This window comes from Mobula hypostoma, chromosome 3, assembly GCF_963921235.1.
Source record: "Mobula hypostoma chromosome 3, sMobHyp1.1, whole genome shotgun sequence".
Taxonomy (NCBI): Eukaryota; Metazoa; Chordata; class Chondrichthyes; order Myliobatiformes; family Myliobatidae; genus Mobula; species Mobula hypostoma.
This window is the reverse complement of record NC_086099.1, coordinates 120,133,620-120,159,424: the sequence shown is the minus strand read 5'-3', so window position 1 is coordinate 120,159,424 and position 25,805 is coordinate 120,133,620. Positions and strand designations below refer to the sequence as shown.

Genomic DNA, 25,805 nt, shown 5'->3' with positions numbered 1-25,805 from the left:
GGCTACACTGGTATTTGAAGATGTAAGCAAAATTTAAATTTTAGTCATTTCAGATTTCAGGTTTACCACTGTGAAAATGCGGCCTGAAATCAGGCTCTCTTCTAAGCAGTCTTTGCTGACCATGCCCCAATCCTCTCTGCCTATTGCGATTCTGCTCCCCACCCCACCGTCTCTGAACGACATTCTGTCCTTCTCCAGGGATGAAGCTCTGTTTCAGCATGTGCCACCATGTGACTTAGTTCTACACTGCCAACTCCCCTCACTACATGTCGCACAGAATGGGGGGGACATTTCCTCAAACTGAACAGGGGAAGCCATTGACTTCAGAGCCTGCCACAACCAGCCATTGATTCCATCCCCCTCCCTTCCCCCTTCTCTCTTAAACAAACTGTCAGCGACTGCTTGGTGTTTATTGATTTATTTATTCGGATAGTGTGGATCAGCACCTTCCAGCTCTGCAAGCTGCACTGCCCAGCAACACCCAACTTAACCCTCACCTAATCATGGGGCAATTTGCATTGATCAACTAACCACCCAACCAGTATGACTTTGGACTGTGGGAGGAAACCAGAGCACCTGGAGGTGATCCACGCGGTCACGGGGAGACCATACAAACTCATTATAGGCAGCAGCAGCAATTAAACCTGGGTAACTGGCATTGTAAAATGTTGTGCTCACCACAACGCCTCCTTGTCATGTTGTATTGACCGTGAGGAGAACTTCCAACTGTGCATCAACGGCATTGCAAAGATCCACAGTTCTCCATCCGAATATGGCCCTGTCTCAGCTGGCAGCGTAGTGGCTGGTGTTGAGCTACTGCAGCTCGGGGCGTTGGAGTTCAGGGTTCAATGCCGGCATCCTCTGTAGGGAGTCTGCATGTCCTCCCCACAGAATGTGCGTGGGTCAACGTAAATTGTCCCGTTATTGTTTTAAATCGGGGAGTTGTCGGGGGTCCCTGGATGGCGTGGCTTGAAAGGCTGGAAATGTACTGTATCTGTCAATAAACTACCTAACTAAATAAATAAAACCATCTGAACTCCCATCCTCCTGAAAACCATGCTTACCCAAAACACTACTGTTCCCATCTCAACTGCATCATCTCCTATTCATCTTTCATATCACGGCTCATCCACCACACTCGGTCCCAATTGAGCAATGCCATGATCTTAAAATGTGTGGCTCGTGGCCAAGTGGTTAGGGTGTTGCAGTAGCGATCTGAAGGTCATGGGTTCGAGCCTCGGCCGAGGCAGCGTATGTCTCCTTGAGCAATGCTCCACAATGCTCCAGTCTACCCAGCTGAGAATGGGTACCGGCAAAAATGCTGGGGGTTAACCTCGCAATAGACTGACGTCCTATCTGGAGTGAGGGGAGTCTTGTACTCTCAGTCGCTTCATGCCACGGAAATCTTAAAATGCTCCTTCTTGGTTTCAGAACAAAATCTTTCCCCTCCCCTCAGTACAATCTCTTCCCCACAGGGGTTCCCAGCCTTTTTTACACCACGGACCCCTGCCATGAAGTGAGGGGTCTGTGGACCCCGGGTGGGGAAGATAGTTCCTCTAATTCTCACCTCTCTGATTTATCATTCCAGCACCAGCAGCCTAGGCCCAGAAGTCTCTTAACTGTGTCTCCCCATCTCTTCCCCCATCCTTTCAGACACACTTAAAACTGCAACTAATGTGCTCCTGGATTGGCTGAGACTGGCTTTGTGGCTGTGAACTCACTTGTGTGAACTTCAGTTCTGAATGTTATTGGCTTACTTTTATGTTTCTCCCCCTGCACACTGGGCGTTTGATGATCTTCCTTTTTAATGGGTTCTATTGGGTTTCTTTGTTTAGTGGCTGCCTGTAAGGAGACGAATCTCAAGGTTGTATAATGTATACACACTGTGATAATAAACGTACTTTGAACTTCAAAATTTACATTTCTGCCATGTTTTTAAACATTTGTCTAAGCATCATTACGTGCAGTTTTCTGTCAAACTTTGGAGGCACAAGGAACAGCAGATGCTGGAACTTGGAGCAACAGGTAATCTGCTGGAGGAACTCAGCAGGTCGAACAGCACCTGAGAGAGGAGATGAGCTGTCGATGTTTTGGGTCAGAACGTTGACAAATCCTCTTCTTCCTCAGGTGCTGCTCGAGCTGCTGAGTTCCTCCAGCAGATTGTCTGCTGCTGCCAAACTTTGATAACTCTCCAGCAAATCACCTTGGATATTTTACACCATAGAGTATAAATCCCTCATTTAATTCACATTAAATCCGAAGGAACTGTGTTGAGACAAACGCTTCATAAAGGCAAGGTCATTCGTAGCTTGAGAGTTAATAATCACCACATACTAAATCTCAATCCTCTTAGAAGACAAGGAGAGATAAATCCTTCAGGCCTGACAGACAGTAATATTATTATCATTCCCAACTGTTGGCAAGGTGCTCATCTAAATAAGAAACCATTTCTCCTTCTCAACAAAGCATTATCGTTTCTCTTTCAACTCTGTACGGTTTGTTAGAGCCCCGACCGTCTTTTAGTTTCTCACCTTCTCTCCGGACATCACTGGCTACAGGCAAAGACGGTGATGGACAACCCTGTCAGACCCAGGTCCTCAGGGTTCCGGCAGCTCCTCAGAAAAGCTGTCCCATTGCAAAAGGAAAATGATAACTGGGAAACTAGCAAACACTCGGCAGATAATGGGCTAAACCCGACTGTTCAGCAGACTGCATGAGCCCAGTGCCAGGTAGCTGGGTCACCAATCACTCAGGACCTGATAGTCAGCCGAGGGAGATCTCCTCACATAAACACCCCCCAGCATGATGCTGCACGTAGAGCCGCGTGCAGGGTGTGGGGGCAGGTAAAGCGGATTAAACTGCGCATTAGTTACATCTGTGGACAGACTCCACCCTCCCCAGTGTCTTAACTGTTTATTAGTGGTGCCAAATTGATAGGCGTGCCCTCGAGTAGTTCTTCCACTCTCCCTGCTCCCCCTCCCACCCTCAGAACTTTGCTCTTGATGAGAAAGCATTGGGCCATGCAGGAGGAGGTCCTGAGGTGATTTTCAACCCCCAGTGATGTCAGTGGCAGCAAATAACAGCTTGAGTGAGATGTAGCAGGTAAATCAACAGTGCAGACTGGTCAATATCAGATTGATTTTAATTCTTAATGAAGTTAATAGAAGGGAAAATGGGAAGGGAGGAGGAGACTATCTGATTTGTCCAATAGCAATTATCACCCGGATACTAGTCCATGACAATATGGGGTTACGGTAAGATATAGGAGCAGAGTTGGGCTATTCGGCCCATCGAGTCTGCTCCGTCAGTTCATCATGGCTGATCTATTTTTCCTCTCAGGCCATTTTTCCTCCTGCTTTCTCTCCGTATCCTTCATGCCCTGACCAGTCAAGAATCTATCAACCTCTGCCTTAAACATACATAAAGACTTGGCCTCCACAGCTGCCAGTGGCAAAGAATTCCACAGATTCACTACTCCGTGCCAGAAGAAATTCCTCCTTATCTCCATTCTAAAAGAACATCCCTCTATTCTGAGGCTGTGTCCTCTGCTCTTAGACACACCCACCACAGGAAACATTCTCTCCACATCTGGTCTATCAAGGCCCTTCACCATTCTATAGATTTCAATGAGGTCACCCTTCATTCTTCTGAAATCCAGTGAATACAGACACTCTTCATATGAGAAGCCATTCAATCCTGGAATCATTTTCGTGAACTTTCTTTGAATCCTCTTCAGTTTTAGCCTACCCTTTCCAAGGTAAGGGGCCCAAAACTGCTTACAATACTCCAAGTGAGGCCTCTCCAGTGCTTTTTAAAGTCTCAGCATTAGATCCTTACTTTTATATTCTAGTCCTCTTGAAATGAACGCTGACAGTGCATTTGCCTTCCTCACCACAGTCTCAACCTGCAAATAAACCTTCAGGGAATCCTGCACAAGGACTCCCAATTCCCTTTGCATCTCTGATTGTTGCGTTTTCTCTCCATTTAGAAAATAGTCAACCCTTTCATTACTTCTACCAAAGTGCATGACGTACACTTCCTGACACTGTATTCCATCTGTCACTTCTTTGCCCATTCTCCTAATCTGTTTAGCCTTTCTATTTCCTCAAAACTATTTGCCCTGTTACAGGCCCAGTTCTGCTACAGTCTATGAATCACTAACAATTTAGTGCAACCGGTGTTTTGAAAGCTACCCTCTCTGGGAATGCGATTTTAATGGTGGCAATACGGTTGGCTGTTTGGCGGATCATCACCATTATTATGTGCTGTGTCATTTGATGTGGTGATACTGGTCTCATGACCATGATTGCTCTTGGCAAATTTTTCTTCAGAAGTGGTTTGCTATTGCCTTCTTCTGGGCAGTGTCTTTGTAAGACATGTGACTCCAGCCATTATCAATACTCCTCAGAGATTGCCTGGCATCAGTGGTCGTATAACCAGGACTTGTGATATGCACCAGCTGCTCATACGACCATCCACCATCACCTGCTCCCATGGTTTCGCGTGACCCTAATCGGGGTGGGGGATGCAAGCAGGTGCCACACGTTGCCCAAGGGTGACCTGCAGGTTAGCAGAGGGAAGGAGTTCCTTACATCTCCTTTGGTAGAGACATATCTCCACCCCACGATCCGATCTTAGTTTTCAGTAAGTGAACCCCAGGGAATTCAGCTGGTGTGGTGGTAGCTTACATCTCCAGGGACCCAGTATTAATGCTGTCCTCAATGTGGAATTCGTACCATCTCCCAAAGACCATATGTCATAGAGTCATAGCACAGAAACAGGCCCTTCAGCCCATCTAGTCCATGCCAAAACTATTTAAACTACCTACTCCAATCGACTTGCTCTGGGACCAGAGCCAAACTTCTCTTAAATGGTGAAATCATGCTTGCATGCACTACTTGCACTGGCAGCTCTTTCTACTCTCTCACCAACATCTCAGTGAAGGAGTTCCCCCTCATGTTCCTCTTAAACTTTTCATCTTTCACCCTTAACCCATGACTGCTGGTTGTAGTCTCACCCAACCGTAGTGTAAAAAGCCTGCTTGTATTTACCCCAGCTAAACCTCTCTTAATTTTGTATACCTCTATCAAATCTCCTCTCAGTCTTCTACGTTCTAAAGAGTACAGTCCTATTCCATTCAATCTTCGCTTATAACTCAGGTCCTCTAGACCCAGCAACAATCTTGTACTCTTTCAATTTTATTTACATCTTTCCTGCAGGTAGGTGACCAAAGCTGCATATAATACTCCAAATTAGGCCTCACCAACGTGTTATACAACTTCAACATAACATCCCATCTCCTGTAGTCTATACATTGATTTATGAAGGCCAATGTGCCAATAACTTACTTTACAAACCTATCAACCTGTGAAGCCACTTCCAATTAACTTTGGACCTGTGTTCCCAGATTTACCACATTCCTCAGTGCCCTACCATTCACTGTGTAAGACCTACCCTGGTTGGTCCTACTGAAGTGCTACACCTTGCACTAAATTTCATCTGCCATTTTTCAGCCCATTTTTCTAGCTGATGCAGATCCCTCTACAAGCCATGATAGCCTTCCTCGCTGTCCACTGCATCCCCAATCTTGGTGTCATCCATAAATTTGCTGAACCAGTTAACCATATTATCATCCAGATCATTGATATAGATGACAAATACCAACAGACCCAGCACCTATCCCTGTGGCACACCACTAGTCAGAGAGGCAATCATCTACTACCACCGTCTGGCTTCTCCCAGAGAGCCAATGTCTAATCCAATTTACTACCTCATCCTAAATGCTGAGCAACTGAATTTTTTTTCCAGCCTCCCACACAGGACCTTGTTAAATGCCTTACTAAAATCCATGTAGACAACATCCACTGCCTTGCCTTCATCCAGTTTCCTGATAACTTCCTCAAAATCTCTATCAGATTGGTTAGACGTGACCGACCACACACAAAGCCATGCAGACTATGCATAATCAGTCCATGTCTATCCAAATACTTATATATCTGGTTCCTTAGAATGCCTTCCAATAATTTTCCCACAACTGATGCCAGGCTGATAGGCCTATAATTTCCTGGTTTATGTTTAGAGCCTTTCTTAAACAGCAGAGCACCATTGGTTATCCTCCAGTCCTCTGGTATCTCCCCTGTCACTAAGGATAATTTAAATATCTCTGCTAGGGCCCAGGCAATTTCTGCACTTGCAGTCCGGGAAGTCTGAGGGAACATATTGTCAGGCCCTGGGGATTTATCCACCCTGATATGCCTTAGGGTAACAAACACCTCCTCCTCTGTAATCTGTACAGGGTCCGTGAAGTTGATGCTGATTTGTTTCTCTTCTATAGACCCTGTGTCTGTTTCCCGAGTAAATACAGATGCAAAGCATTCATTTAAGATCCCCCCCCCAACTGTTTTGGCTCCACACATGGATTACCATTCTGGTCTTCCAGAGGACCAAATTTGTCCCTTGCAATCCTTTTGCTCTTGACATATGTGTAGAATCCCTTAGGATTCTCCTTCACCTTGTCTTCTATAGCAACATTCTGCCTTCTTTTAGCCCTCCTGATTTCTTTCTTAAGTGTTCCTTGCATTTCTTACATTCCATAAGCACCTCACTTGTTCCTGCTTGCCTCTACCAGCAGTGCACCTCCTTCTTTCTCTAATACAGGGCCTCAGTATCTCTTGAAAACCAGGGTGCTCTGCACTTGCCATCTTTGCTTTTTATTCTGACAGTCACATCCGAGCTCTGTACTCTCAGAATTTTGTTTTTGAAGGCCTCCCGCTTACCAAGAACACCTTTGCCAGAAAGGTGTTGATTCCTGTCGAGAGCTTGCACTTCCTCTCACCTCGCACAGATGTGCTGGTAGGTATACTGTCACGGTATTTCATCTCCACCGTCAGCAAGTGGCAAAGAGAATCAAAGGAGATTTGATGGACATGTATGAGAGAGTTGAGGTTGCAAAGCTACAGGGAGGGACTGATAGGATAGTCCTGCTGGGATTGGCCATGGACTTGAACTGCTGAATTTCTCCATTTGTTTCAGAATGGATAACTAAAATTTAGGCTAAAAGAACATGAATCTGGTTATATGAAATTAATCAGATTAATATTAATAGTGATCTGGTTATGAGTAGGTATGACAGCAGCTACATTTCATTAGGGGTTTGTGGAGATTTGGTACGTCACCAATTTGTTTTCTTCTCCCTGCACCTTGCGGCACATTGGGCGGCAATGCTGCCATTTCTTCAGCATTTTTCTTTACGAGGACAAGTTGCTAGTTCAAAGATCAACCCTGCATTGATGGGAATCATTAAAGGAGCTGGTCGGATTCGAACCTGGGACCAGTTGCTTCATAGTCCGGTGTGGATGCCACACCGCCAGCCAGCTGTATGTCACCAAAGCCACTCACAAATTTCTACTGATATACCGTGGAGACCATTCTAAATGGCTGCATCACCGTCTGGTATGTGGGGTGGATGGTGGGGTGCACTGTACAGGATTGAAATAAGCTGCAGAAAGTTGTAAACTCAGTCAGCTCCATCACGGGCACCAGCCTCCCCGGCATCCAGAACATCTTCAAGGAGCGATGCCTTAAAAAGGCAGCATCCATCATTAAGGATCCCCATCACCCAGGACATGGCCTCCTCTCGTTGCTACCATCAGGGAGGAGGGACAGGAGCCTGAAGGCACACACTCAGTGATTCAGGAACAGCTTCTTCCCGTCCGTCATCAGATTTGTGAATATATATATATATCAGAATTAGAATCAGGTTTATTATCACCGGTATGTGTCGTGAAATTTGTTAACTTAGCAGCAGCAGCTCAATGCAATACATGATAATATAGAGAAAAGAAAAAAAGTAAGGTAATGCAATTATAGTAACTATGTATGTACATTAAATAGATTAAAGCATATATATATAAATATATGTTTCTTACCATAATTTATAGTTTTTATTATATATTGCAATGTACTACTTTTGCGTAACGACATATTTCACAACATATTCCACTGATATTAAACCTGATTCTGATTCTGATTGGGTTTACTAATGAGTTTTTCTCTGTGGAAATACATGCTGATTCTTTTAGACAACAGCGTGATCGATAACAATGCAGTTTATGTTATGGTTAATGGCTGAAGATACTTCTGGCTACTGGATTTAACATAACCATAATTGTTACTGAAAATATTGATATACAAAACATCAGCAAGCATCTAACGCTATCATTATAGCTCTGCTATAATGTGGTAGTTATGTTCTTGAGCCTTCAAATCACAGAATTCAAGAGGTTTTCCCAAACATGATTGTGCTTTAACCAATGAGGCCAGCAGAATGCAGGAACGGTTCCCCAACCTATTATCACCAATCCACGTGACAGAAACAGGCATTTTAGCAAAAACAGCCGCAGCTGAATACCATTTTTTGAAGGAACCATAGAATATCTTGCAATCCTAGCACAACTCCATTTGTATTTGTGTGGCAGCTTTAACAAAAAGACTCACACTTCAAAGTGCAAACAAGAGAAAATCTGCAGATGCTGGAAATCCAAGCAACACGCACAAAATGCTGGCAGAACTCAGCAGGCCAGGCAGCATCTATGGAAAAGAGTACAGTCGATGTTTCAGGCTGAGACCCTTCGGCAGGACTGGAGAAAAAAGATGAAGACATCAGGGTAAAAAGGTGAGGGAAGGGCAGGAAGAAGTCCAAGGTTGTAGGTGATAGGTGAAATTGGGAGACGGGGAGGGTTGAAGTAAAGAACTGGGAAGTCTATTGGTAAAAGAGATGAAGGACTGGAGGAGGGGGAATCTGATAGGAGAGGGAAGAAGACCATGGAAAAAAGGGAAGGGGGAGGAGCACCAGAGGAAGGTGATGGCTAGGTAAGGAGATAAGGAGAGAGAGAGAGAAATGGGAATGAGGAGTGGTGAAGGGGGAGGGGGGCATTATTGGAAATTTCAGAAATTGATGTTCATGCATCAGGTTTGGGGCTGCCCAGACGGAATATAAGGTGTTGCTCCTCCAATCTGAGTGTGATCTCATCGTGGCAGTAGAGGAGGTCTTGGAATGACAATGGGATGTGGAATTTAAATGGGTGGCCACAGGGAGATCCCAACTGGTCTGGTGGAAGGAGCATAGATGCTCAGCAAAGCGATCTCCCAATCTACATCAGGTCTCACCGATATAGAGGAGGCCACACTGGGAGCATCAAACACAGTATATAACCCCAAAAGACCCACAGGTGAAGTGTCGCCTCACCTGGAAGGACTGTTTAGGGCCCTGGATTGTAGTGAGGGAGGAGGTGTAGGGGTGGGTGTAGCACTTGTTCTGCTTGCAAGGATAAGTACCAGGAGGGAGATCAGTGGCGAGGGACGAATGGACAAGGGAGTCACGTAGTGAGCAAACTCTGGTGAAATCAGAAAGTGAATGGGGAGGGAAAGATGTGCTTGGTGGGGGATCCCATTGGAGATGGCAGAAGTTACGAGGAACTATGTGCTGGACGTGGAGGCTGGTGGGGTGGTAGGTGAGGATGAAAGGAACTCTTTCCCTGGTGGGTTGGCAGGAGGATGGGGTGAGGGCAGACGTCTGGGAAATAGAAGAGATGCGGTTGATCCCCTTCTTTGAAGAAGGAAAGCATTTCCTTTGTTCTGGAATGAAAAGCCTCATCCTGAGAGTGGATGCGGCAGAGACAGAGGAATTGAGAGAAGAGGATAGCATTTTTACAAGTAGCAGGGTGGGACAAGGCATAGCCCAGGTAGCTGTGAGAGTCTGTAGCTTTATAGTAGACAACAATAGATAAACTGTCTCCAGAGATAGAGACAGAGTGATTGAGAAAGGGGAGGGAGGTGTCGGAAATGGACCAGGCAGGGTGTCCATTCATTCCCTCCCTACTGATCTCCCTCCTGGCATTTATCCTTACAAGTAGAACAAGTGCTACACCTGCCCCTACACCTCCTCCCTCACTACCATCTAGGGCCCTAAACAGTCCTTCCAGATGAGGCAATACTTCACCTGTGAGTCTGTTGGGGTCATTCACTGTGTTCAGTGCTCCCGTTGTGGCCTCCTGTATATCAGCGAGACCCGACATTGATTGGGAGACCCCCTTGCTGAGCATCTACGCTGCATCTGCCAGAATCTCTCAGTGGCCACGTCTTTTAATTCTACTTCGCATTCCCATTCCGACATGTCCTTCCACAACCTCCTCTACCGCCGCGATGAGGCCACACTCAGGCTGGAGGAGCAACACCTTATATTCTGTCTGGATAGCCTTCAACCTGATGGCATGAACATCAGGTTCTCGAATTTCCGATAATTCCTCCCCTTCACCATTCCCCATTCCTGTTAGCCTCTCTCACCTTATCTCCTTACCTGCCCAACACCTCCCTCTGGTGCTCCACCTCTTTCCTGTTCTTCCATGTGTAAGGGGTTTCTTCTTTTATGTTACTGCTGAGGCTAAAAAAAAATGGCTTCTTTGTTATGTTAACTACTAAGAAAGTTCTCTCTCTAGCAGCTTGTTTTATATTACTGATAAGAGCATTGTATTCATTTGCTAACCAATTGGGATAGATGCTATTCTTTCTTGTGTGTCTGTAAGCTATTGTTTTTCGTGGGCTTTGGGACAGAAGGCGTGATGGGGACAGGGAGAGGAGACGCGATGCTGTAAGCTGGGCGGCGGGACGGAGCCTGAGCAGGAGTCTGAGGCCCAGGGTCTTTGGCGAGGAGAGGAGACGAAGACAGACTCGTGTAGAGCGTCTGGTCGACCTTCGTGGTTGGTCCCAGGCGGCGGGTCGAGGGGGTTGGAGGGGATCAAATGGTGGAAGGAGGACTCTGTTAATGAGCTCCAACTGTTGTGCACGAAGTAGTCGAACTTTGATAAGTTTGGCGCCTTTTCCTTTTCCTTTTATATTTATCTCTATTAATTATATAGTTCCAGTAAGATCTATAAAGTGTAATCATTTAATCACATATGGTGTACTGTCTGTTATTTGGCAGGGTGGGGTACATCACACAGCATCCACACAAACCTGATTACCCAGTTTGGTGGGGCCGAAGGCTGCTCCCCCTAGATGAAAGCGAGTTGTGCGAGCCTGAGGCCTACCAGGGGGCTACGTGTGGATTTGTCCTCTTCTATCAGATTCCCCCTTCTCCAGCTCTGTATGTCTTTTCCAATTGACTTCCCAGCTCTTTAACTTCAACCCTCCCCCACTCCCCGTTTCACCTATCACCTACTGCCTTGTACTCCTTCCTCCCCTCCCACCAGCTACTTACTCTGACTTCTCATCTTTTCACTCTGGTTCTGATGAAGGGTCTCAGCCCGAAATGCCGACTGTTTACTCTTTTCCATAGATGCTGCCTGTTCTGCTGCGGTTCTTCAAAGTGGCCTACAGGGAACCAAGCCAAGTGGAAGACCTGAAAAAGTAGGAGGTGTTATTCGGAGGTGGGGTGGGGTGGGGAGGGGTCAGAAGTCTAACTGTACAAGTGTGTGAAGGCAGAGGAGACATACAACCTTAAAATCATTCTGCACAGAATCAGTCCCTTCATCCACATGCTTCATTGCACCTATCTCTTCTAATCCCATTTATCTGCATAAGTTTGGCCATTGTTGGAGGGTACTTGGAGGCGATTTGAAGTGGCAGAACTGAGGCGAGGCAGAGTCGAGGTCCGGGCCCCAGAGTGAGGAATGACCGTTGTCTGGACTGTTTAAGCACCAGGCCAGATTGAAAAGGTTGGGTATTGGCTGAATTAAGGTAGCAGGGCCCAGGCCTGAGAGCATATTGAAACGGCAGAGCCAGCGCCTGAGTGTGAGGAATGACCCGACATTTTGCCAATTTAAGCGCCAGGCCAGATTAAGGGTCATGGTGTTGGGGCTGAGTGCAGGGAACGAGCCAATGCTTGGGCAGTTTAAGCGCCAGGCCAGATTAAGGGTCATGGTGTTGGGGCTGAGTGCAGGGAACGAGCCAATGCTTGGGCAGTTTAAGCGCCAGGCCAGATTAAGGGTCATGGTGTTGGGGCTGAGTGCAGGGAACGAGCCAATGCTTGGGCAGTTTAAGCGCCAGGCCAGATTAAGGGTCATGGTGTTGGGGCTGAGTGCAGGGAACGAGCCAATGCTTGGGCAGTTTAAGCGCCAGGCCAGATTAAAGGTCATGGTGTTGGGGCTGAGTGCAGGGAACGAGCCAATGCTTGGGCAGTTTAAGCGCCAGGCCAGATTAAAGGTCATGGTGTTGGGGCTGGAGGAGAGGGATAGGCTTGGCATGGTCTACTTGCCTCTGCGCTGAACTGAGGTGGTGGTCTGCACCTAACAGGCTCCTAAACCAGCTTCAGTGATGACTGTTTTCGTGGCTGTCTACTCATTTTCATGAGCTTCAGTTCTGAATGTTATTTGTATACTTTTTATTGTTTGCATGATTTGTTCTTTTTTTCTGCATTCTGGGTGTTTGACAGCCTTCTGTTTCAATGAGAATATTGGGTATCGTTGTTTTGAGCTCCCTGTAATGAGATACATACTTTTATAATAAATGTACTTTTGAACTTTTTTTGAAGATCCAAAGCTTCCTGGGCCTTGGCAATTATACTGTTATTCTAGACGCTTTTTAGATGTTGTGAGAGTGTCTGCCTCCACCTCCACCTCAGGCAACACATTCTAGAGCCAACCATCCATTGAATGAAAATAAATCCCTCTCACATCCCTCTCCGGGTTTTCTACATCTCAACTCAAAGCAGGGGTTCCCAACCTGGGGTTCACAGACCTCTTGGTTGATGGTAAAGGCTCCATGGCATAAAAAAGGTTGGGACCCCCTTCCTTAAAGCGATGCCTTCTTGTCTTAGGCACTCCCAATAAGGGGAAGATAGTATCTTACCCCATCTGTCCCCCTCATTGGGGTGGTGGAGAAACGTCTCTACCAAAGGAGGTGTAAGGCACTCCTTCCCTCCACTAGCCTGCAGGTCATCCTTGGGCAAGCTGTAGCACCTGCTTAACCCCCAGTCAGGGTCACATGAAATCACGGGATCAGGTGGTGGATGGTTGTATGAGCAGCTGGTTCACATCACAAATTCTAGTTATGCCACCACTGATACCAGAGAGACAATCTCTGAAGAGTATTGATAATGGCTGGAGTCACCCGTCTTGTAAAGACACTGCCCAGAAGAAGGCAATGGCAATCCACTTTTGTAGAAAAACTTGCCAAGAACAGTCGTGGTCATGGAAAGAGCACAATCGCCCATGTCATGACCTGGCAGATGATGATGTCAATGTTTTACCTACTGTATCTCAGTCAGGACACCTCTCAGCCCCCTCTGCGCAGCCCATCCAGTCCCCCTTTAAATATTAGAAGGAACCAACCCAGGAAAGATTTATGTATATCTCCCCTGCACCCAAATGGTTCCCTGGTACAATGAGATGGACACTTGTTATGTTCTTGCACTTTCTCTTTTCCTGCTAGACTTTATTCTGCATTGTTATTGTTTTACCTCAGCACACTGTGTAATGATTTGATCTGTATGAACAGTATGCAAGACAAGCTTTTCATTGTATCTCAGTACATTTGACAATAATAAACCAATACCAGTGCAAGGGCATCCTTCTTCTCGTGTGGCAACCAGGACAACACACAATACTACAGGTGCAGCCTAACCTATGTTTTATAACCTTTTAACATGACATCCCAGCCCTGATATTCTATGTCATGACCAGTGAAGGCTGGCATCCATGTGCCTTCTTTACCAATGCATCCACCATTGCTGCCGCTTTGATCCATGGACCAGTACTCCAGTGTTCATCAATATTCCCAGTTACTGTGTGTGACCTACCCTCACTTGTCCTCCCAAACTGCATCACCTCCATTGCCCAACTTCCCATACTGCAGTCTCAGACAAACTTCCTCACTATCTCGTCTTGCGCCTGACATTCACAGTGAAGTCTATCCCAAGCACCCAAGCTCTCAGCATGGACCCTTCTGATACCCCACTGGTCACAGACTTCAGATCAGGAAAAACAACCCTCTTCCGCCATCCTCCCCTTCTGTTACCAAGCCAAAACTAAGTCAAATTTGCTAGCCCGCCTTGGATCCCATGGGTTCTCACCTTCTAGACCAGCCTACCGTATAGGACTTTGGCAAAATTCTGAGCTGCCGAGGGATCTGTGTACCTTAGCACTAAAATTTACAAAAGACCCAAATGCAGATATAACAAGTGATTAGGAATACTCATTAAATGTGATAATTTATTATTAGTGGAATTGAATACAAATGTTGGGAGTTCTGCTTTAGTTATAAAGAGCAGCAAGATCCCATCTGGAATACTGCAGATAGTATTGGTTCCCTTGCTTAAGGTCTGTTTGTTAATCACTCGTTATGTGCCATGTCATATGACATAGGCGATCGTGGTCTATGATCTTGGCAAAGTTTTCTACAGAAGTGGTTTCTTCTGGGCAGTGTCTTTACAAGACGGGTGACCCCAGCCATTATCAATACTCTTCAGAGATTGTCTGGTGCCAGTGGTCGCATAACCAGGACTTGTGATGTGTACCAGTTGCTCATACGACCATCCACCACCTGATCCCATGGCTTCACTTGGCCTTGACTAGGGGGCTAAGCTGGTGCTACTCCTTGCCCAAGGGCGACCTGTGGCTAGTGGAGGGAAGGAGTGTTTAACACTTCCTTTGGTAGAGACCTGTCTCCTCCCCACCACCCTTATTTAAGGAAGGCTATAAATATCTTATGATGCTGAGATATATCCTAGGATGTGCTGGGACAGACACATCATCAGTGATGTAAACTGGGGTCATCGAGTGTTTTGGGTCTTCCAGATACCCTCACCCAGGCGACCCAGCCAGGATTGATCAGGCCCTGGCTTGTGTCCCAGCAGCATTTGTCCATGGGTCATAATCTTGATCCATAGCTATCTGAAGGCTTGATCAACGCTACTTTAGAGAAAGTTTACTTGACTGATGGGTGGGTTGTTGCTTGAGGAAAATGAACAGACTTGTCTTGTGTCATCTAGTGCTTAGAAGAAGGAGTAGTGATTTGATTCCATGTAGTCTAGAGGGGATTGGACTTGAATATTATATTTGTAGATGAGACAGTCAAGAACTCTGTCAATTGCAACTGGAATCACCAATTAAACTACACTGGTTTTCAGAACAGGAGTCTCAATGATTCATCTCCCCAAGGTCGGTCCCAGCAGCTTCCACAGACGAAAGTCAGACACAGGGTTAACTAGGAAAGCCTTTCACCCTTGATGTAATGGACACAGATCCCTTGAGGTCTACAGTCACCCTCCAGTCTGAACCGATATGCTTGATTAAGTCATTTCCTCCAGGCTGATTGTAAGTATTTGGGTAACACTAGGCAGATGCTTTTCTTGGGTTAGTTTCTCGACTGTGATTGCAAAAGGAAGTCCTTACACTGCATAATTAAACAACTCTCAGGCCACTAAGTTGAAGCTGGGGAATTGGAATCAGAATCAGGTTTAATATCACCGGCATATGCCGTGAGATTTGTTGTCTTTGTGGCGGCAATCTATTGCAATGCACAATAACAAAAAAAACTGTAAAAAAATTGCAGTAAGTATATATGTATTAAACAGTTAAATAAGTCATGCAAAATAGAAGTAAAAAAAGTAGTGAGGTAGTGTTCATGAGTTCAATATCCATTCAGAAATCGGGTGGCCGATGAGAAGAAGCTGTTCCTGAATTGTTGAGTGTGTGCCTTCAAGCTTCTGTACCTCCTTTCTGATGATAGCACTGAGAACAAGGCATGACCTGGGTGGTGAGGGTCCTTAATGATGGACGCTGCCTTTCTGAGGCATCGCTCCATGAAGAAATCCTGGATGCTACAGAAGCTAGTGCCCATGATGGAGCTGACTAAGTTTATTTACTCTGTAGCTTATTTCAGTCCTGTGCAGTAGCCCCCCTGCCCCCACCCCAAACCAGACAGTTAGAATGTTCTCCATGGTACATTTGTAGAAATTTGTGAGCGTCTATGGTGACAAACCAAATCTCCTCAAACTCCTAATGGAATACAGCCACTGTCATGTCTCTTTTGTAGCTGCATCAATATTTTGGGTTCACGATAGGTCCTCAGAGATGTTGACACCCAAGAACTTGAAATAGTTCATTTTGTTCACTTCTGATCCCTCTATGAGGACTGGTGTGTGTTCCCTCATCTTTCCCTTTCTGAAGTCCACAATCAGTCTTTGGTCCTACTGACATTGAGTGCAAGGTTGTTGCTGCAGCACCACTCAACTAGCTGATATATCTCACTCCTGTACGCCCTCACATCACCATCTAAAATTCTGACAACAATAGCTGTATCATCAACAAATTTATAGATGTGCCTAGCCACACAGTTATGGGTGTAGAGACAGTAGATTCTGGGAAATCTGATCATCTGGTTGTTTTCCGCCTACCTGAATATAGGCAGAGGCTAAAGAGCAAGGCACCAGATGCAAGGACAATGAAGAGGAGGTTGTGAAAGGACGATGAGTGGCTACAGGATTGCTCTGAGTCAGTGGACTGGGTCATGTTCAAGGACTTGTCCAAAGATCTGTATGAATACAGCACGGCTCTCATACACTTCACAAAGACACTTGTCGACCAGTGTGTCCCCACAAAATCATTCAGCGTGTTCTCCACCCAGAAGTCCTGGATGAATCAAGAGATTTACAATCTGCCGAGGGCCAGATCAGTGGCATTCAGGTCTGGTGACCAAGGACAGTACAAGAGGTCCAGGTATGACCACTGGAAAGCCATCTCACATGCACAATGGCAGTTCTGGATCAAACTTGAATCACAGAAGGGTGCTCAACAGCTGTGGCAGGGCTTGATTGCCATCACCTCTTGCAAAGTAAAACCAAGAACACGGTTTCACTCCCTGGTGAGCCCAATGCCTCTTATGCCCAGTTTGACCAATAGAACATGGTCTCGGCCTGAAACGTCGACTGCACCTCTTCCTACAGATGCTGCCTGGCCTGCTGCGTTCACCAGCAACTTTTATGTGTGTTAATAGAACATGGGAGCAGTTTCATGACCTTCCACAGCTCCTGACGACCCAGTCATTTCAGTCTCTGAGGCCGATGTGACAGAACCCTTCAGGAGGGTGAACACAGAGAAAGTGTTCTGCTCAGTACTGAAGATTTGTACTAATCAACTGGCTGGAGTTTTTACTGATATCTTTAACCACTCATTTCAGCAGTGAGATACCCACCTGCTTCAAGCAGACTTCAATTATATTGGTATCCAAGAAGAATGTGGTAACCCAGGGGTGGCCAAACTTTTACATTCCATGTGTCAATTTTTTCAAGCATGAGTTCTATACTAACATATTTTTACAAGAATTGTGGGGGTACAAGAGTTGTATGGCGCATCTGAACTCGTGCGTGAAAAAATTGACGCATGGAACGTAAAAGGTTGGCCACCCCTGTGGCAAATTGTCTCAATGATTATCATCCAGTCACACTCATATACACTATTATAAGCGCTTTCCAAGGTTGGTGATTAAATTATCAACTCCTGTCTGAGGAGCAATTTGGATCCACTCAAATTTACCTACTGCCACAGTAGGCCAAGAGCAGATGCAACTTTATTGGGTCTTCACTCAGCCTTCGAACATCTGGACAGTGAAGATGCATGCATCAGGATGCTCTCCATTGACTACAGCCCTGCATTCAGCACTATCATCCAATAAGCTCCAAGACCTATGCCTCAAAGCCTCCTTGTGCAAATGGATCCTCAATTTCCTACTTGTAGATGCCAGTCAGTTCAGATTGGCAACAACATCTCATCCACAATCTCCATCAGCACAGGTGCACCACCAGGCTGCATGCTTGGCCCCTGCTCTACTCGCTGTATGACTGTGAGGCGAAGCACAGCTCCAATGCCATATTAAGCACTCAGTGGGATTTACTCCAGCTGGAGGTCCATGACTAGTGACATTCCACAGCGATCCATACTGGGATCTGCTTTCTCTTTCTGTTGTTGGCTGAATCAAAGGTGGTGACAGAGAAGGAGACTGGAGATCTGGCTGAGTGGTACCACCTCTCACTCACCATGAACAAAACTAAAGAGCTGATTATTGACCAAAGGAGGAGGAAGCTGGAGGTTTGTGAGCCAGTCCTCATCAGGGGTCGGAGATGGAGAGGATAAGTAACTTTAAATTCCTCAACGTTATCATTTCAAAGGATCCGCCCCTAGCCAGCACATAAGTACCATTATGAAGAAGACACACGTTGCCTCTACTTTGTTAAAAGCTTGTGAAGAATCAGGATGCCATCAAAAACTTTGACAATTTTCTATAAATGCACAGTGGAGAGTACCCTGACTGGTTGCTTCAGAGTCGAATAGGGAAATGCCTTTGATCAAGCCCAGTTCATCAAGATAAAGCCCTTCCCATCATTGAGCACATCTCCAAGGAGCGCCGTCCAGGGGAAAACAGCATCCGTTATTAAGGACCCCCACCACCCAGTCCATTCTTTCTTGCTTCCTTCTCACCTCTGCCATCAGCAAGGAGGTACAAGAGCCCTGTCCCACACCACAAAGCTCAGGATCAGTTGTTATCCCTCAACCATCGGGCACCAGAACTTCACTCAGCCCAACATTGAACCGATTCCACAGTCTTCCAGAAATTTACAACACAAGATCTCAACAGATCCTTATTTGTCTATTATTTATATTTTGTTTTTCTTTTTGTATTTTCACAGTTTGTTATTTTTGCACAGTGGTTGTTTGTCTGTCTCTGTTTATGTACGGTTTTCCATTGACTATATCGTGCTATTCTTCAGTTAAAGCTCAGTATGCCATATAAATAAAAAAAAGCATCATTCTGCACAAGATTGTCCAGAAATCATATTAGAGTACAGAATGCTAAAGGGCAATGTAACAGAGGAGTTGATAAACAAAGAGATACAGTGCTAAAGCATGTCAGGTTTAAATGAGGAAGGTCACAAAACAGAAGAGAAAGATTTAAACTGAAATTGAAGATGCTATTCCCTTGTCTCAGTTTCTTCTCCTCGGCCACATCTGTGCCAGGGTGCGACTTTTCTTTCCAGGACATCAGAGATATTCTCCTTCTTCAAAGGACAGGGTTACCCTCCCTCCACCATTGATGCTGTCCTCACCCGCATCTCCTCTATTTCCCATACACCTGCACTCTCCTTATCTTCCTGCTGCTTTAACAGCGATAGAGACCCTCTTGTTCTTAGCTACCGCCCCATGAGCCTCCACATCCACAACTTCCACCATCTCCAAAGGGATCCCACCACCAAGCATGTTTTCACCTGGATCGTTCCCTCTGTGATTCCCTTTTCCATTTGTCCCTCCCCGCTAATTCCCCTCCAGGCTCTTATCCCCGCAGGTAAACTAAATGCCACAGCTGTCCATCAGCTTCTCCCTCACCTCCATTCAGGGCCCCAAACAGTCCTTCCAGGTGAGGCAACACTTCACCTGTGAATCTGCTGGGGTCGTCTCCTATATCCAGTGCTCCTGAAGTGGAGACCTGCTGTAAATCCGGGGATTACTTCGTCGAGCACCTCCACTCCATCCGCCAACAGCGAGAACTTGCTGGTGGCCAAACATTTTAATTCGTATTCCCATTCCCGTTCTGGCATGTTGGACCACAGCTCTCTCTTGTGCCAAGGTGAGGCTACCCTTGGGGTGGAGGAGCAACATCTTGTATTTCATCTGCATAGCCTCCAACCTGATGGCATGAATATTGATTTTTCCTTCTGAAATATTCCTTCTCCCTCCCCTCTTCTTCTATTCCCCTATCTGGCATCTTCCCTCTTATCACCTGCCTATCACTTCCCCCCGTCCTCTCCTCCTTCTCCTTCTGTGGCCCACTCTCCTCTCCTATCAGATTCCTTCCTCTCCAGTGTTTTATGTTTCCTACCCACCTGGCTGCACGTATCACCTCCCAGCTATCCTCCTTCACCTCTCCTCACTCTCCTATTCTGGCATCCTCCCCCTTCTTTTTCAGTCCTAAAGAAGGGTCTTGGCTCAAAATGTCAACGGTTTAATCATTTCCATAGATGCTGCCTCACTTGCTGAGGTCCTCCAGCATTTTGTGTGTGTTGTTAAAGACTTAACTCGCTTGTCAAACAAAGCAGAGATGGACGTTCTTATTAAAAGAGGCAACTCCTGTCAGTTGCTGCATTTTTATGTGATTGCTCAAGAACGTAGAAAGACTGAGATACCTGTTGTTCCAGTCTCCTCTGAGGACTCTCCGCTTCATTAACAAGAACTCTACAAAGAAGAACAAATACCATCAGCTACAATCTATTGCACAAGGGAGGCAAAGAGGCAGAATAACTTACTACAGCAGCAAGTAATCTCTTCTTCTACTCTCCTGGCCAATTAACACCATATGAGAGGCAGTATCACGAGTGGCCGAGAAGGTACGTTGACAATATTTGTCCACATTTCTTGGCTAAAACTGCCTTCTATCAGCCATGAGGGATTCTGCACATGTACTCAAGTTTGGTTGTATTTATTTATAAAGATTAAACCCTGGTTATAAAGATCAAACTGTTGGCTATGAATCCAGGTAATGAGCTGATCTGGAGGTGTCCGGCTGGGTTACTTTGAGGATGATCAGTGGAAGGGCTCTCCAGCTAGGACTAAGCTGCAGACACCACAAGTGGTTTCCAAATAGGCAATGACTGATGGTCCAGTAAACGTTTCAGTATACAAAGCATCATAAAGTCAGATAAAACCACACCACAGTTTTACTCGGTACCTTGTGACCATGTGAAAACCTACAGTACTGTGCAAAAGTCTTAAGCATATATACTTAGCTTGAGTGCCGAAGACTTTTTGCACAGTTCTGTAGTAATTTTACATATTGCACTGTACTGCAGCTGCAAAAAAAAATCATGACATATATTGGTGATGATAAACCTGATTCTGATATGGGTCTCTGTTGTGGACTGAGAGTGGGAAGGGGGTAGGGAGAGTGGAATCATGGTTGGGAAAAAGGGAGGGAGTGGGAAGCACCAGAGAGACATTCAGCAATGATCAATAAATCAATTGTTCGGAATCAAATGACCTTATCTTGTGTCTCAGAGCTGGGTGTGTCTGCAAATATGACAACCCCCACCCCTGGCACACCTTCTGTGCCACCTGTCCCACACCCCACCCATGGCGCTCTACCCTCACCATTCCCAATATACTTTGCTCCCACCTGATTTACAAACTCACTCTCCACTCCACATTGACAAATACAGTTCTCTGCAAGGGTCTTTGGCACCTAGCCATATATATGCGCCTAAGACCTTGCACAAGTACTGTACAAGTAGAGAACATTGCTTTTTTTCATGTTACAAAGACTAATGAGCTGTATGTGAGTATATAGGGTAAGATTCTGAAGTCTGCAGGTGACATAAAACTAGAGATGTGGTCAATAGTGAAGTGTTGGTGTTAAACTATGAAAAGATGGCAAGGAGACTGACAGGCAAATGGCTGATGATGATTAGGTCAGAAATGTGTGAAGTTATGCATTTTGACAGAAAAGCAATGATAGATGAATTGGAACAGATGTAAAGATTCTGTAGGTAAGGAGTATATTTCCTGATATACAGTATCAGCGCAAAAATCGCTAGAAGTGGCAGGTCAGGAGAATGCAGTTGCAGATTTAAAGTGGAGCAAAGAAGGTTCAGTTGAAACTCCTGGACCTGAAACTTTGATGGCCCTTTCCACATTCACTGCCTATCCTGGTGAGTATCTCCAGTATTGTCAGTTATAATGCTCAGCCACCGTTTGGAACGTAACCAGTCCCATTGTGTGCTCTCTGGTTAGCCGCTTTCTCCCTTGCACCACATTTAGAACACAGAACATAGAACAGCACAAGGAACAGACCCCTAGGCCCACTATGGCTAAGTTAAACATGATACCAAATCAAACTAAATCTCTTCTGCCTGTTTATCTTCCCATTCTCTGCATGTTCTTGTGCCTATCTAACAGCCTCTTCAACACTATCATCATATCTCCTTCCACAACTACTCCGGCAGCCCATTCCAAGTGGGTAACACATTCTGTGTAAAATACCTGCCTCGCACATCTCTTTCATATGTTCTCTATCTTATCTTAAATGCATGCCCTCCAGTCCTTGACATTTCCACTTTGTGAAAACAGTTCAGACTGTCTAGCCTGCCTATACCTTTCATAATTTTACAAGCTCTGTCAGCCCCTGATATTCCACCTTCCCCTTATAACCCAAACCCTCTACTCCCAGTAAACCTCTTCTACACCCTTACCAAAGCCCCCACATCTCTCCTGTATGGGCTATCCAGGAGTGCACACAATGCTCCAATTTGCATCACTGGGGAGCAGCCCATTGTGCTGTTTTCTTAACGTTTTCCTGTCCTCTCTAGTCCCTCTTCCTGTGCAGCACCACACTGTCAGTGTCACAGTCAGACAGCCGAGTCCATTGCTCTCGATACATTCGGAGAAAGCGTTACCCAAAAGCAATCCAGTACAGGAGCATCTCCTCCCTCCTAATCTAATTAGGGTGGAGAACATTCCATTCCTCTTAGTGCAGAAATGGGTTTAAATGTATGTTATCTTCCAGTAACCGTCAGTTAATTAATAAATCTAACCATTCAGTGATTATTGATCAGGTAGGATTAGTATAAGTGACTAAAACTAAGTGATCATTAGATAATTGATCACAATTGATTAGTCATTATTTCCATTAAACATTGGCTAATGTAACTAGCGATAAGTTAACACTCTATAATCAATTAGTGCCTATCGATTACTAACAGATGATCTTTTTGCGTGCTTGCTGTTCCTTACCCCCTGTTATTGACGAGCATGTTGCTCCTAAAACAATATGGTTCATCCAAAATATGAATCATTGACTTTGGATTCTCCACGAAATTTGCCCAGAAGATGGTATACTCTGCCAGAGCTCCAGCCATGACACTGGGCAGATTTGCTGGTGGCCCACATCAGCACCACCTAACACTGACAGCGAGAGAATATGGGGCAACAGGCAACGATGCAGCAGTTCATCTGATCCAGTGGGAATTCAGCAGAATATGACACCCGTTTGCTTTCTAAGATATTCATGTTGCTGGGCAGCAGTCTTGCTTCCTGTTCATAAATCTGAAACCCAAAACTTTAACCCTTTCATAGAAATCTGACCCTCTTTAAAGCTGAAGTGGCCTTTATTAGAATGAGGAGTTTAAGCTTTGCACTGGGAACCAAGAGCACAGCCTCAGAACATGGGGACATCCTTTGAAAACTGAGATAAGGAAGAACAGCTTCAGCTGGAGGACAACAAATCTGAGGAATCTGGTTCCTCAGAGGGCTGTGGAGGCCAAGTCATTGGGCAGAGATGAACAGGTTCTTAATTAGTAAGGGGGGGTTAAGGATTGCCATGATCATAGTCATAGTCATAGTCATAGTCATACTTTATTGATCCCGGGGGAAATTGGTTTTCGTTACAGTTGCTCCATAAATAATAAATAGTAATAGAACCATAAGTAGTTAAATAGTAATATGTAAATTATGCCAGTAAATTATGAAAAGTCCAGGACCAGCCTATTGGCTCAGGATGTCTGACCCTCCAAGGGAGTCGTTGTAAAGTTTGATGGCCATAGGCAGGAATGACTTCCTATGACGCTCTGTGCTGCATCTCGATGGAATGAGTCTCTGGCTGAATGTACTCCTGTGCCCACCCAGTACATTATGTAGTGGATGGGAGATATTGTCCAAGATGTCATGCAACTTAGACAGCATCCTCTTTTCAGACACCACCGTCAGAGAGTCCAGTTCCATCCCCACAACATCACTGGCCTTACGAATGAGTTTGTTAATTCTGTTGGTGTCTGCTACCCTCAGCCTGCTGCCCCAGCACACAACAACAAACATGATAGCACTGGCCACCACAGACTCGTAGAACATCCTCAGCATCATCCGGCAGATGTTAAAGGACCTCAGTCTCCTCAGGAAATAGAGACGGCTCTGACCCTTCTTGTAGACAGCCTCAGTGTTCTTTGACCAGTCCAGTTTATTGTCAATTGGTATCCCCAGCAATTTGTAATCCTCCACCATGTCCACACTGACCCCCTGGATGGAAACAGGGGTCACCGGTGCCTTAGCTCTCCTCAGGTCTACCACCAGCTCCTTAGTCTTTTTCACATTAAGCTGCAGATAATTCTGCTCACACCATGTGACAAAGTTTCCTACCGTAACCCTGTACTCAGCCTCATCTCCCTTGCTGATGCATCCAACTATGGCAGAGTCATCCGAAAACTTCTGAAGATGACAAGACTCTGTGCGGTAGTTGAAGTCCGAGGTGTAAATGGTGAAGAGAAAGGGAGACAAGACAGTCCCCTGCAGAGAGAAAGCAGAAGAATGGGGTGGAAAAATAGCTAGCCATGATTGATTGGTGGGTCAGACGACTTAATTGTGCTCCCATACTTTATGGTCTTATGCTATCAGCAGCGAACAAGTAGCCTTCTTTGAAGACTAGCTTGAATTCAACGTGGGATTGTCACAACTAAGTAATCTCACTTTTTCTCGGAAGCAATCACTGCAGACTTTTGGAGTTCAGCTTTTGAACCCCCTGTACGACCTGGCATTTTTGCAGTGTGAACTGGATTCTCAAAGGTGCAGGATGGTTGCAGCATGTCAGGTACGAGCGGAATCAAGCAGTGGGGCCTGCGCCCGAGAGCAGGGAATGAGCCGATTGCTGGAGCGGATTCGGGAGCGATTCAAAGCGGCTGAATCAAGGTGAGGCAAAGTTGAACTGGCCCGGGCCCAGGAACAAGGACTGACCCGCTGTTTGACCAATTTAAGCGCCAGGGCAGATTAGAAAGGCTGTGCTCAGCAGTGTACTGAGGCGGAGAGGCCCAGGCTCAAGGAGAGGAATAACCCAATGTTCGGCCGATTTAAGTGCCAAGTCAAATTGTAAAGGCCAGGGTGTCAAGACCAGAGGAGAGGGACGGGACAGTGTACAGCTCACTGCTCCACGAGGTTTACTCATCTCTGCATGGAACTGAGGCTGTAGCCTGCAACTGATGGACTCCTCAATCGCCGGTGACTGGCTTCATGGCTGTGAACTCACTTTCGTAAACTTTAGTTCTGAACGTTATTTGCTTACTTTTATGTTTGCAAGATTTGTTTTTTTTTCCTGCATATTAGGTGTTTGACGGTCTTTTTTTTAATGAGTTTCTTTGTTTGAAGGCTGCTTATAAGGAGACGAATCTTAAGGTTGTACGTAGCATACACACTTTGATGATAAATGTACTTTGAACTTTGAGGACTTAGATTAATAAAGCAAATTTCATGCCCCTCAAAGTCCTAAACACAAAATGTATTAAAGCTCAGTCCCATTCTAATATAGAGAGTGTGGCAGTCAAGTTGGCCACCCTGCTTCAGAGATTTTGGCCCTAGAACAGTGGGTAGGACAACAAGGAATGAAGTGTTTCCATTTGACCTTATGCAAGGCAGGAGGGCAGACTTCTCTTTAACATCTCACTCACTCCAAAGTGCTTCATGTCCCAGTACTGCACTGATACATTTGCTAAGATCTCGTGGTCATATCTCTGGAGTGTAGCTTGGTGCCTGAATTTCCAGACGCGGAGCAGAGCAGGTTACACGTCGCTGGCTCACACCAACTTCACACGGACAACTCCCTACGACTGTGTGGATTTCCTTCCACTTCCCAAAAATATCTGGCTTGGTAGGTTAATTGGCCATTGTAGGTCGCTCCTGCTATCCAGCAGAGTGGGTAGGATCTGGGAAAGCTGATGGGAATATGGGAGGAAAATGGGATAATCTAGAATTCAACTGGTATCCTATTGTCATGGGCCAAAAGGC

General features: G+C 45.7%; 1 protein-coding gene across 1 annotated transcript in view; it reads right to left on the bottom strand.

Annotated features, from left to right (window-relative positions):
* LOC134344222 (tubby-related protein 1-like) overlaps positions 1–25,805 on the bottom strand; it is a 110,023-nt gene that overhangs the window by 67,015 nt on the left and 17,203 nt on the right. The window contains exon 2 of the mRNA XM_063043657.1: positions 20,174–20,222. The gene's annotated coding sequence lies outside the window, so the exon portion shown is untranslated. The remainder of the gene's footprint in view (positions 1–20,173; positions 20,223–25,805) is intronic.